Genomic DNA, 13138 nt, shown 5'->3' on the forward strand with positions numbered 1-13138 from the left:
AGCCAATTGCGTGTCTATTGCAGTACTATTTGGTCCATTGCTGCTAAATTGCTGTTAATGCAATAAAGAAAAAGAAGAAAGAAACATATTTAGGTTATGTATATGTGCTGTTCCAAAAATAAAGCGACTTGGACACTTTTTATTTGAAAGGTAACCCTACACCAAAACTGGTTAATAAATTGAAACCTAACAAAAATAATAAACAATAGCGTTTCAATTCAAATTTCAATCCTAAAAAAGTATTATTACCTACATAGGAACCATATTATGTAAGAATGTACTTACAATGTAAAACAGAATATTTAATGCAAGTTCGTACATATTTCTAGGTGATCAAGGTACTGATTTGACTAACATCAGCATAATTACTTCATATTAATTGCACTGACGGAGAACCTGTTCTTACTTACTTAATGAACTCATGGTAGGTATGCATGCAATGGCTCTATCTATACTGCAACCAAGGCGTGTTAAGTTACCTGCAACAATACATAATGAAAATTATTAGATTATTAGCACAAAATAACAGATAAAATTCACAATTATTATGGAAAAGTGGAAAGGAGACTTTTCATTGAAAACTAGAAATATATAAAGTCATGATGATCAATATTCTAAACAATGAAGCGTTTTTAGAAATTATGGAAAACAATATCACACTAAAAAAATAACATCGCATATCTTAAATAATGAGTGGAAATGGGGTGGTTTGGGCAGTAAGAGTCTGTCCCACTCACCTTGCCCAAGACAGCAAAATTCATTGACTATTTTCCTCGCTCAAAAAAAAACTGCTGCTGAAGATTTGAGTGCAAACACATTATTCAATCTGAGAGTCAACTGACATTAAAATATTTAAGCCTTATATCGCCACAAGATAAACCTCATTATTGCAAAACTGATCACTCAACAATAAATTCACTCAAGAATTTCGAAACGATCATCGGATTGAGAAAGAAAAGGATTTTAAAGAGATCCCTGTACATTTATCAATTTGAAGATACATTAAAGGTGACAGATGTGAAATTAAATTGCATTGTTATTCTGTTAGCATATCTTAAGTGACATCTGTAGGCTTTTGGCAATCCTTATTAATTCGTATATTTACTTTAGTACTGGTAAAACCAGTTGCTTCACATTTTTGAGTGGGGAATTCTTTTGATAATACTGACGAAATGATTTTGTTTGCTTGGTTGTGAATTGTGTCTTTTATTGTCATTTACACAAAAAGCTTAACACCTAGGAACATCCTACGATTAATCATTTCATTATATCATTGACCACCATGATCGAAATCGATCGATTGAACGTACCACTTATCCAAAAAAATGATACTAAAAATTTAAAATTAATAAAGATTCATTACTTCTTAGTTAGGCTTACAGAAATCATAAATTACACATATCGGCTAACGACACAATATATTAACTACAGTTACTTAAGCAAAAGATTAACCTACAGCAAACCGCTATCAGTGCGTTCCATCAAACCACAGCTAAAGGACTTATTTGCTTCCATCACATTGAACAAACGTCATTGTTTGAAAAGGTCGAAATCGTGCCTCGATTATAAAAGGACATTTTTACTCTTTAACGGGATTTAAACTGGGCTTGGCGTCATTTCAAGAGCAGGAAAACATACGTAACAATGTATTTATATATTTATCTCAACCAAAAAGCAATCAAACAAAATAATACTTAATCATATGAAGGCTATCTAAAACAAATAAGCGGATACGTCCAATTTTCTATCATTATTCTATTAATAGTAATTGCTGAATGATCTAGTCGAATAGACTAAATCAAATAGATTTCCTAAGACCAATTTAAGCAAACCAAATACGATGACGGAGCTAAAGTTAGCAAGGACGGTGCGAATGTAAATTCTCTTCCGAATCACTGCTAAGCTATGTTCGGAGGCGACGTTCAAGGTTTCATACATTCTCGTATTGTTCACTTAGTTACCGCTACACAAGTAGGTATGTGCATTATTTAACGGTGAACTTTGAAGGAAAACAAAAAGTAAAACAAATAAATGTGGGTTACTATGAATAATTCAACGCAGACATGACAGCTGCGCAAGATCCGTATAAAGATACTGTTAAAAGATCATTTACAACGATCCGTAAAATAGGATATATTACTTAAATCAATATTCCGGACGTTATAATTAATGTATCTGTTTCAAGGTAAACTAACAGATTTGTAACGAAAATTGTAAATTCACACGAATCTAACTGTCAACGTAAAGTCGACAATGATGAACGGTTTGTTACAAATAAAAATAAACTTTATTGAAAAGTGATTGGATTCAAGGTTCAAAAACAAAGAAATCGAAATAGGCTGTAAAATAAAAACAAGGTTGCATTCGTCGCGAATCAGTTTATTGACATAAATATGATCCTATTGAAACTAGAAGGGATTAACTTGATCTGTTCTCAAGGTAGTTGGTGAAATGTTTATTGTGTATATCGCACGGCCTATGGGCAGCATGGTAGACGGATCGCTGAAGGCAGATGTCATTGAGATAGAGTTTACAATAGTTCGCAGCAAAGACGATGCCAACAATGGTTCACGTACATGCATTGTACTGTCCGCGTGAAGAATAACTGAGGAAGCTGAGGCCATGCATCTAAACCTTGGACGGTTGAATAGCAATGAATAGAGCCGACCCCATCGACGTTTTACATACAATAGTGAACCCAAAATGAACCGAAGATGGGATTTAATTGATGTTGTAAGATCCAGTAGTGTTAGAAGCGGAACTAAATATAATTTCCGCTCTTGAGACAATAGCTCGTTAATAGGTGTCTGTTGTATAATACGGATTCTGTATTTTGTCTCCTACTCGCTACAGTTGCTAAACGGTTGAAAATGTAATTTACTTTGCAATTTAACACACCAGCTGTTAAGCATTAGATAATCGTTTCTTTTGTCTTCTTTTTAGTTTCTGCTTGGACTTAATTTGTAAAAGGAATACGGTTTATTTTTGGGTGTTTTTTGTCAAATCTATATTGACACCTCAATTGGTAAAAACAAAAACTGTTCTGAGCATTTTCTTTTCCTTTTTCAATTAATTTATTTATAAAAAAGTAGTCTTAGGTTGTAAAGTGACAGCATTCTCTTTTTAAAATCAATGTGATCTGTCAATCTAACTTTATTTTTTAAACAGATTAAGCAGGTGCAGTTTTTATTCGACCTGCAACCTGCCAGTTCTTGTAGTACGACATTTCAAACTTTGACAGGCGTTATCGTAACAATATTCTAATATTTTGTCAAGGTAAGCTATTAATATTTTTGATCTAGTATTACGACCTTACTTACTTTCAAGTCTAGAATTTGAATGTAAAAAATGCATGTCAATTTAGTCTGATTAAATGTACCTACAATGAAACTGCAACAGAAATATAACCTCGATTTCACAAAACTGAAGGGCACTAAAAATACCTAACTACGGCAACTAATTGTTTGTTTTTAGCCGTCTTCTCAAAAAGGAGGAGTTTCTCAATTCAAATTGTATTTGTTAAATATTGGGTAGGTATGTATAATCTGTAAAGTCACGAGTAGCTCCAAAATATTTCGAAGAAATTATTTTATAACAATTGTTCAGTTTTCGATCAATGTGATCAATTTCTGTATCGACTCACTAATAGAAGTCTGATGTGAATTCAAATTCTGTCTCTCTTAAGAGTGTAATTTAACTATGTGTATATGTATGTATATTAAATCACTATACTTATATACAAAAAATGACACAATATACGCAAAAATTGACGACAACTCGAAGGTCTTGTTACAAAAAGTGTTCCACTATTACAAATGTTTAAGTCACGTAATTCAGCCAGTCATTTTTCTGAAGGATACACTGCTCTGATTACACGCAATGATAAAATGCAATACTTTTATTTTATGTATATTTATGTAAATCAAGACCTTATGTATTGCTTCAGATTTCAGAGCGAATTTTGCAACGTCCGAAATTTTAACTGACCTCTTTGTTTGAAAAATTGCCTTTTTATAAAGCTATTAAATTGAGCCTGGTTTCTTTTTACCTGAATTGGGGTTGCGTACTTAAAAAGTGTAGATAAATGTGAGTGATAACCTTTACATATTATATTTGAATTTCTACCACCAACGACCTTACAAGTATACCAAATTTTTCACGGCACTCAAAGAAGATGTACACCATTTTTTATACTTAATAGATTAACGTTTTCGTTTTCACCATTCCGTCTGGTGGTAAGCGATGATGTGGCCGACGATGGAGCACGCCTACCTATAAGCAACCTGTTCACTCTGGACTTGAAGACACCTAAGTTGTATTTTGCAGGAAACACAAGCTCCGGAATGGAGTTCCATTTTCAACTTTTCCAAAAGTATTGGCTGTTCATTGTCTGTCAATAATTCACTTACCTATCTAATCATCCACAACGAAGGAATTTTATGGAATAAATTTCTTTAAAACTTTATTTAAAACTGATCATTTTACCTAAAACAGTCGTAAAGTTCTTGACATCTTATTTCGCGACAGTAACATGAGACTGAGTTTACGAACCATGTGAATTTATTAAGCGAATAATTAGCATTTATTTGTATGAACGCAAACGTTTAGCCGCCAAAATATTATAATTAGATATATTTATAATTCTCCGCCAATTAAAAATTAATTAATGTCTTAGAGAAAGATTTCTCGTATCTTAATTAATGTAGTCAATTAAATAAACTACGAAACTAATTATTGTTCAAATATCTGATTTTATCATGGATTAATAATTTAATACAAGTTCAGAAGGTCTAACACCCTTCTACCCGGAACTGCGCACTGCCTAGCGGGTTACCGGGGCTCCGGTTTGAAAAGCAGGAGTAAGAACGGGGTGGTTTTTAGTCAGGAACAGTCTGACACTCCCTCTCGCCTCGCCTAAGGTGGGAGAAGTCATGGGATGAATTTCACACCTCAAAAAAAAACACTAATTTCCTAGAGCCAAAAACTCCTACACCCAAGCCAGTTTTATCGTACAGCAAAAAACCTAAACTGTACACATACGAAACTAGTAATTTGAAAGGACCTTAGTCACTAAACAACATTCTTTAAAGTAACTTTACCGACATCGTTAGGACATACAAGATTAGTTTTTCAATCGATTAGATTTGGGGTAACTTGAATTAAAGTCTCCTTTTAAGGCAAGTAACGAGTTGATAAAATTAATTCATTCGAGTTTTTAATCGATTTAATTTGGTTGCCTATTTGAATGCTCTGGGAACGATCGAGTAGTTGCGACAAGATGAACGAATGTGACTAGTTACAAGACCTTCTAGTTACGACGAGATTGGGCTCCATTCTTCGTTGATTTAACTGTGTATAGAAAATCTCTTCAATTAAAGGAATAGGGTTTCGTTTAACAAGGCTATTGAAAGTAAGTTGATTTAAATTCGATTAAAATAAAATTGGAAATCCAGTACACACAAGAATGGTTACAAATACAAAGCAAGGCAACGCATAATTGAAAAAAAAAGGTTTTAAAGTTTAAGTTTGAGTCACCTAACAGAAAATACAGAAATTTCTTACTAAATACGACTTTAATAGCATATACATTAGCAGACCAACAAATTATTAAAAAATAAACATCTATACTACTCAAGGAATGAACTTCCGAACCTTACTTTCTTAACACATTTAATATTAGCTCATCAAACACTTGTGCACAACTCAGAAACCTCATGACGTCACTATGTCAAACATTATACAATATGCCACCAAGTTCAATGCCGCTGGGCAAATGTCTCCATCGAAGGTGAAAGTATGTGACGTCACTATAACCCGACCGATGTAACACAAGCAGATGGTCGCTGTGAGGTAACAGCGTGCTATATTATTTAGCCGTGTTATATGACTTTTGATCGTGAACTTTGTGTTACATTTTTGCTGATAGCTTTTTTGCGAATGGTTTGTTTGTTTTTTTTTTAATAGATTTTTAATGGGTTTGTGTTATTTATAGGAGATTTTTTGTACTTCTCTGACCTAAGTCAGAGATTTTGTCAGCTCGGTTACATTGTATTCGTAAAGTTATTTGTCAACTAAATATATACGTCAACTACACTATATACAAAAGCTATTTGTATAAAATAGTCACAATATTATGACATATTAATAGAACAACTTTCCACGTTCATAAACGTTGCATTAAAATGATATTTACTTTCCATTTCTCTGAGTATAAGTAATTTATAAATTAATATCTATATGATAATCGGAATATGTTTGCAATTAATCTAATCCCTTCGATATTTATAATGATACTTTTAAACTAAGAACATAATACATAAATACATGATTAGAGAATGAATTCCTCTGAGAGAAAATTAGTTTTAACATAAAAAAGGTTGTACTCGTGTAGAAGAAAATAATAAATCTAAACAATAATAATATACATATGTACGTATAGAAGACACAGCTACAAGAGATCTTGAGATTAGAACAACGTGTAATTATGTGTTTTTAATGTGTAATTCTCAATGGAACATGAAATCGATTATCTAGTACTACTATAAAGTGTACTTTAATGTTTATAGTTCATTATTCCAAAACAAGCATTTTCCCAAAACAAAAATCGTGCCAAAACTGATTACAATTTTAGAACTACCCATAGCAAACCTAAAATCCAATTTCCCAATCTTCGCAATCCTTGATTCTCAAACAACCCTTACATTCCATCCCCCATAAGGCTAACAACGCACTTGTAACGCCTCTGGTGTCAAATGTCCATGAGCGGCGACGATTGCTTACCGTGAGCTCGTTTAACTGCTTATACCATAAAAAAATACCATTATAACGGTTGTCCATCACATCTTAAACAATGTTACATTATTATTGTATGTGAATTACATAATCTAGTTATATCACTGTGCACTGCGCACACGCACCTACTTACATAAAATTTAACAATTACACTTTGTCGGAAGTGTCATACGTTTGTTATTTATTATGCAAGTTTACTTTTTTTATTGTTTTAGTCGACAAACTGTAATAATATGATATTGTATGCAAATTAGATCACGATTAGATTTGATACATTGTCGAATCGATCTGTCACAGATTTCTAGTGAAGCGTAAATGATATACCGGTAAAATATTGATTTAATTTAGTCAATACTAAATATAAATTATTTCTAACAAATTAAATCCAATGATTTGGATGATTAGATTAATATTGTAACCGAAAAATTGCATTTTGCCTTTTTTATTGTCTATTATCTGTTTGTGTATTGTCCAAAATGGTTCTAATTATCAGAAATTGAAGGAAATTAAATGAAATGCCAATTATACTTCAACAGTATTGTATTTACTATGGATTTTTGACGTTCACTTTGGAAAGTGCCTTCCCGATATATTTTAAATAAATAATTTTCACTTTAACTGTGAAAAAGAAAACATAATCATCGATATCTCTAAACGGAACATAATTAACTCAATTATCCTTTACCTACACATACAAAACCAAATTATTCGCAAATCACAAAAATCCTTATTAAACCAAATAATAGTGCATGCAAATGAGTAGAATTGTTATTACAAGGCTAATTACAAATACCAAACCTGGCCAATGCCCTTAGTTCGATCAGATCTTAGTTATGGCCTTAACAATCGTGATGAATGAGCTGAATGACCTATAAACTAAGATCTAATTCTACCTTCACTGTTATAGCCAACAATTAATGTTGTAGGTCTACTGAACATGGTTTTAATTGAGGTTATTATGTGGACAATTGGAGATTCGATATTTATGGTATGGATCGATGTGCTGATCTTTAGGATTTAATTTTGTTTTTTGACTCGTCGAAAATCATGAGAAGCATGTTTTTTTATGCAATCGATGGTAAACGTGCAGACGGTTCACCTGATGGTAAGCTATCAGCATGCCGCACATGAACACCCGCAACAACAGAGTAATCACAGGTGTGTTACCGGCCTTTAAAAACCTAAAGCACGTTAAAAATATGTAGGCAATAGTTGTATCATATCGCGAATAATAATGGCTACTTAGTAATTACATATCATACATATTTACGCTATATAAAAAATAAAATCTAAACCATTACATACAATGGTAGATGATTATCATTTTAATCAAAAGACTACCTAAACACAAAGTACGTAGACCTAATTATACAGGAACTTACTACGCAGGCTAGACGTAACGAATCAAAAATTATCAAAACAAAATAATCAAATTAAGTTGCAAATACTTGAGATACCTACCTATACAAACTATAATAATTAAACTCAACAGCGCATACACTACAATCACACTGACAAAAAGGACCAATAAATATTTATCGTGGTCCTTATGTACGCAAATAAAATGTACAAAGGAATATATAAGAATTTTCCAAACGACGTGTTACATATACATACAAAACTATATTAATTAAACTCAACGGCGCATATAATATCACTCTGACAAAAAGGACCAATAAATATTTATCGTGGTCCTTATGTACGCAAATAAAATGTACAAAGGAATATATAAGAATTTTCCAAACGACGTGTTACATATACATATACATAAATGTCTGTGCGATTAAAAGTGGGCTAGTCGCAAGTGAACGGAGTGGTCGGCCTCGAGACCGCGCCTTGTAAGGGTTAGTTACCACGCGGAAACCGAACTGCCTGGGAAACTGCGTGACGATAAAATTCCTTCACTTTTATTATGTAGCAAGAATATAGATCAAAAATTATTTCTTTATAGGTCTTCTAGAGTATCGTTGTCAGGGTGAAATGGAGATTTTAAGGCTTCTGTTCATTGGACGCAGTTTTTTTTTCATTTATCCATTAGTGCATTTGATTTTGCTGTTTTTGATCATCAGGTAAAATATTTTATGCCTAAAAGTCATTATTATAACATGGAATTTAGAACCGAAAAATCTAGAAACATTTTGTTGTCTGATTCAAGGAAACTCCATTTAATTTTATGAATGAAATAAATCTGATTGTGATCAGATTGCCAACTGAAGGAACACAATATCAGATTTCGATTGATATAAAGATTAATTTAATCGTTTAATACACAGCCATTCACTCTATGCAGTTAATTTTGCTATAGCAATAATTTAATTTATTTATAATAACAATAGTTCAATGTTGTCCAAAGCTATTCCTGAGTGCAAAAATATAGTCTACAAGCACCTATTTTAAACCTATAAAGAATATCATTGAGTAAGCAATGACGAATATCTCACACGTAGATTAATGCCACTACTTTCCTTTTGACATCTATCTACCTTTAAATACAATTATCTATTGCCTAAAATAACTACCATTAAGCAATGTATAGGAAATGTCTCTTAGCACTTAGCTAAAATTAAAATCCTCTGACACAGTCCTATTGACACAAATTGTCGTGGACAGTAGGCACATTAGGTATGGCCGTCTGATTATGCAAGGAACTAACTGCCTCGCCTTGATGTAAACACTACTACTAGCTACTAGCTAAGAACTTAAGATACGTCATACATACGTATATACTGTGGAAAATACAAGAAGGTATTGTAGGTAGTAATATACAATTTGTGTTTTAATAATCTTAAAATTTACTAGTGCACGTTAACGCTATGGAATTTTCAACCAATTAATCTACACTGATGACATACTTATACGTCTGTATGTAACAACTCTGTAATATAATTTTAACCGATGTACTACTATGTTGGTACACTATAAACTACATTCCATTTAACTTAGGCTATCAAAAAACAGTTACAAATATTAGTAAGGCAAGAGAAAATATTTTGAGTCTGTCTATCTATCTACTAAATTAAATAAGTACCTATATACAAGTAACTATGCAAATACAAACAATAATTTCACTTACTTTAAAATCCATTAAAATCTGAACATAATCAAAAAACACAAATAAAAACTCGAATTTATTAATATTCCGATCGATAAAAACAACATCGTCTTGCGTGTATTAATTAAAGTCGTCCTATAAATTGCACTTCAATTGTATCAATCAGAGAGTGAAAGGCTGGAGATGGAACCTGTTCTCGACCTTCGGATGCCAAGGTCGGGACAGTCGTCATTAGCCACTGGACTTCCGCATACCCACATGTACTTAACCGTTTTTAAATTACTGGATCAACACCAGTAAATTGCATGCATAAGTAACATTTTATGATCGCGACTCGAGCTTGCGATTCACAATTCTGGTTTTTTTTTGTTAAGAAAGTAGTTAATTGTGACATTTTGGTTGTTTTCCGGATAATTAAGGGGCTTTTTGAAGCAATAATTGAGGTAGAGTAATGTTTACGTGATGTTTTAAAGAATATACTTATAGGTACTTTATTTATTTATGCTTATGTTCAACAGCTGAAGGCAATGTGAAGGAATCTTTATAAACAAGAACTGTTTTGAGTCCTGAATTTCTGAAATGATCTCTAATTACATTGCGACATGTATAAAATTGCTCTGAATAACTTTCTTGTTGGGTACAAGTATATCTTGCGTCAATTTTAATTGAAAATATAAGCTTGCCATAGTAATAAGCCTAAGCTAGTATTAAATACAACTCGCACTGCAATGCCCGCCATGTCTGATTACATCGAGTCGTATTTCGACTAATGAGTTTCGACTTACCACAATTTCAATTTGTTAGCAATGAACGCACGTTTTGTCTTCATTAATCGACGTAATAATTACCTGTAACAGACAACAAATTGATTAACATTTCATTGACACTTAACAAAGATGTTGACATTTCAGTAAGTAGGACATACGGGTAGGTACTCTCATATTCTGCGCGCACGCCCTTACGACAGCCGGCCTTTCGACGTAACGTTGTCGCGGCGGCAACTTGCATACGAATTTGTGTGATATAAATAAATAAAGTATATTTTAGTTTGATGTGATTGAAGGTTTATATAAACCATGTAGCAATGCTTGATAGAAAGTTTTGGTGTGAGAAATTAGAGCAGCATTAACTTTAGTATAAAGTTTTCTACGCGCGCTCCTTGAATAAGTTATGCTAAACGGTCGTGATTGCCCAATTAAGATACTTCTTAATAAACGTCCATTTAATTTGAAGTGATTGGTTTGAGAACGTCTATGCAGGGTGACACGTGTCAGACTCGTAATCACGACATCCACCTCGAGGTCTGTAATTACACGACAGTCGCCGCTGACCAGAGCCTTGAGAACAAATTGTAGAATGTCAAGTACTAAGAAAAGCAACAGATATTTATATAAAGCAGAGCATTTAACTTTTGCTATTTAACTTAATAGTTCCTGAATGAGATTGCACGTCAAAGTTTAAACATAATTGCAGGCCTTAATGATTGCAGAGAAGATAATGAAGTCGTACAGCCCTATAATGATGGGTTGCAGAACTTAACACATGTTCAACTGACAGCTGCAAATCACAACATACTAACATTAATAGCGAATCTATAACGTAATAAAATCTTTGCATAACTATATATCAGTTTTATAAAAGCTCCACTTTTGGAACCGGTCATTACGACCTTGTATCAGAGAAGTAGGCGTTCGAGATCTGTCAACCGGTATAAAAAGGTGTTGGTTATAGAAGTGAAATAAACAAAGACGACGATGCAAGGTTAGTGCGTCCGCCCTAGCTTCCGGCGGAACAAAATCTTGAAAATCTTGACAGTCAATTGACCATAATACATGGGTGTGTGACCTCGTATTGTGCTTTCGGCGCCGTTCACATAGGAAGCAATAAAGTCGAGAATACACAGTTATGGAATCGTTTTAATTGCATCTAATGAGTGTATTCTTTACGCATTCATACATAATCAAGTTGCGAAACATTTAGGCTTAAGGCTCCACAGTTTTATATGAACACAAGTTTACATTGAACCGACAATATAATTGTAATGAAATCCGGTTCTTTTTTATGTCCACCTGATACTTGTTTAGTCTTCCGGGTATTTGACATCGGTAAAATAATCTCTTTGGGTTTCTTGCTTTTTTTTATTGTTGTCTAAACTTGCTGGATCGGTCGAGATTAATTTGTCTGGCTTTTAATTCGTCATTTATTTGTTCAGTAAAAGTCACCAGCGGTCAAGTTAGAAGGTAATCCATTGGCTCAAGTATAACGAATACAAATAGCATATACGTCAAAGAGATAGAAAAAGAGAGAAAGATAGAGAGAGCGAGAGAGAGTGATGCTGCCTAATCTCTGTCAATAATGTAGTATGTATACCAATAGCAGTAGTTATCTGTCCCTAAGTATAAGAAAATTTCAATTACTCGCAAACTAATACAGAGCAGAAATAATTCTGATATTTCTAGTTTGCATTTCAACCAAACAAATTAGACTACGCTACAAGCTCACACACACTACTTACGATAAGTAGCTTGAGCAATATCCTATTAAATTTAATGCCTACTTAAATTTACTCCAATAGCAAATACCAGGTCGACAGGAGCAATAAACATACAATCTGTACACTGTATATTACACTTAAATCATAGCATAACCTTATTATATTTAGCAGACCGTAATACTTAATATGCTCAATTTAATTGCACGAGTGTTGCATCAAAGATTTATGCAATATAGGGGTGTCAAGTAAAGCTTATCGCGTGAACACATCGAGGATTTCGTGTTTTATAAATTGTATGCAATAATTCAGCCTCCCAGGCTTCGGTAACTCAAGCCGAAGTAACCCGAGAGCACCCGAAGGCAGTTTCGTAATGTACAGTACAATATGTTTAGGTTTAATTGTAATAGTATGGTTGCCATGGTTCGGACAAAATGAACGACGTAATTGAACATAATTTTATATAAATTGGGTGTTTTAGATTCAATTATGAATGTGATTAAATTTTAAATAATAATTTACGAGAAAATTGATTGAAAATGAAATTCCAGTTTTCAATTTTACACCTTAGAAAATTATAGTTTTAAGACTGTAAAAAGCTGGCGAAATCGTCAATTACTGAGCTAATCTTGATAAAATTACTATTGTAACTCGGTTCTTCATAAACACGTATCACTTGCCAATAGATAAGATAATAAAGAACAACCTAAATATTTCGTTCAATTTCCGCATGAAGCAACTCTTTGTGTGATCCACAAACTGTTATTTTGGGTCTGGGTGTCATGTGTATGTGAACTTGTATG

The 13138-nt window shown here is 33.1% G+C and overlaps 1 protein-coding gene and 1 long non-coding RNA gene across 10 annotated transcripts in view; both read right to left on the bottom strand.

Moving 5' to 3' along the window:
- Nucleotides 1–13138, bottom strand: part of LOC118279275 (uncharacterized) — a 124508-nt gene that overhangs the window by 60081 nt on the left and 51289 nt on the right. The window lies entirely within an intron of this gene.
- The window catches only part of LOC126911512 (uncharacterized), a 42588-nt gene continuing 29864 nt past the window's right edge, over nt 415–13138 (bottom strand). The window contains exons 3-4 of the long non-coding RNA XR_007706030.1: nt 10630–10692; nt 415–479 (exon numbers count right to left, since the gene is read on the bottom strand). This is a non-coding gene — a long non-coding RNA (uncharacterized LOC126911512). The remainder of the gene's footprint in view (nt 480–10629; nt 10693–13138) is intronic.

This window comes from Spodoptera frugiperda, chromosome 15 (genome assembly GCF_023101765.2).
Source record: "Spodoptera frugiperda isolate SF20-4 chromosome 15, AGI-APGP_CSIRO_Sfru_2.0, whole genome shotgun sequence".
Taxonomy (NCBI): Eukaryota; Metazoa; Arthropoda; class Insecta; order Lepidoptera; family Noctuidae; genus Spodoptera; species Spodoptera frugiperda.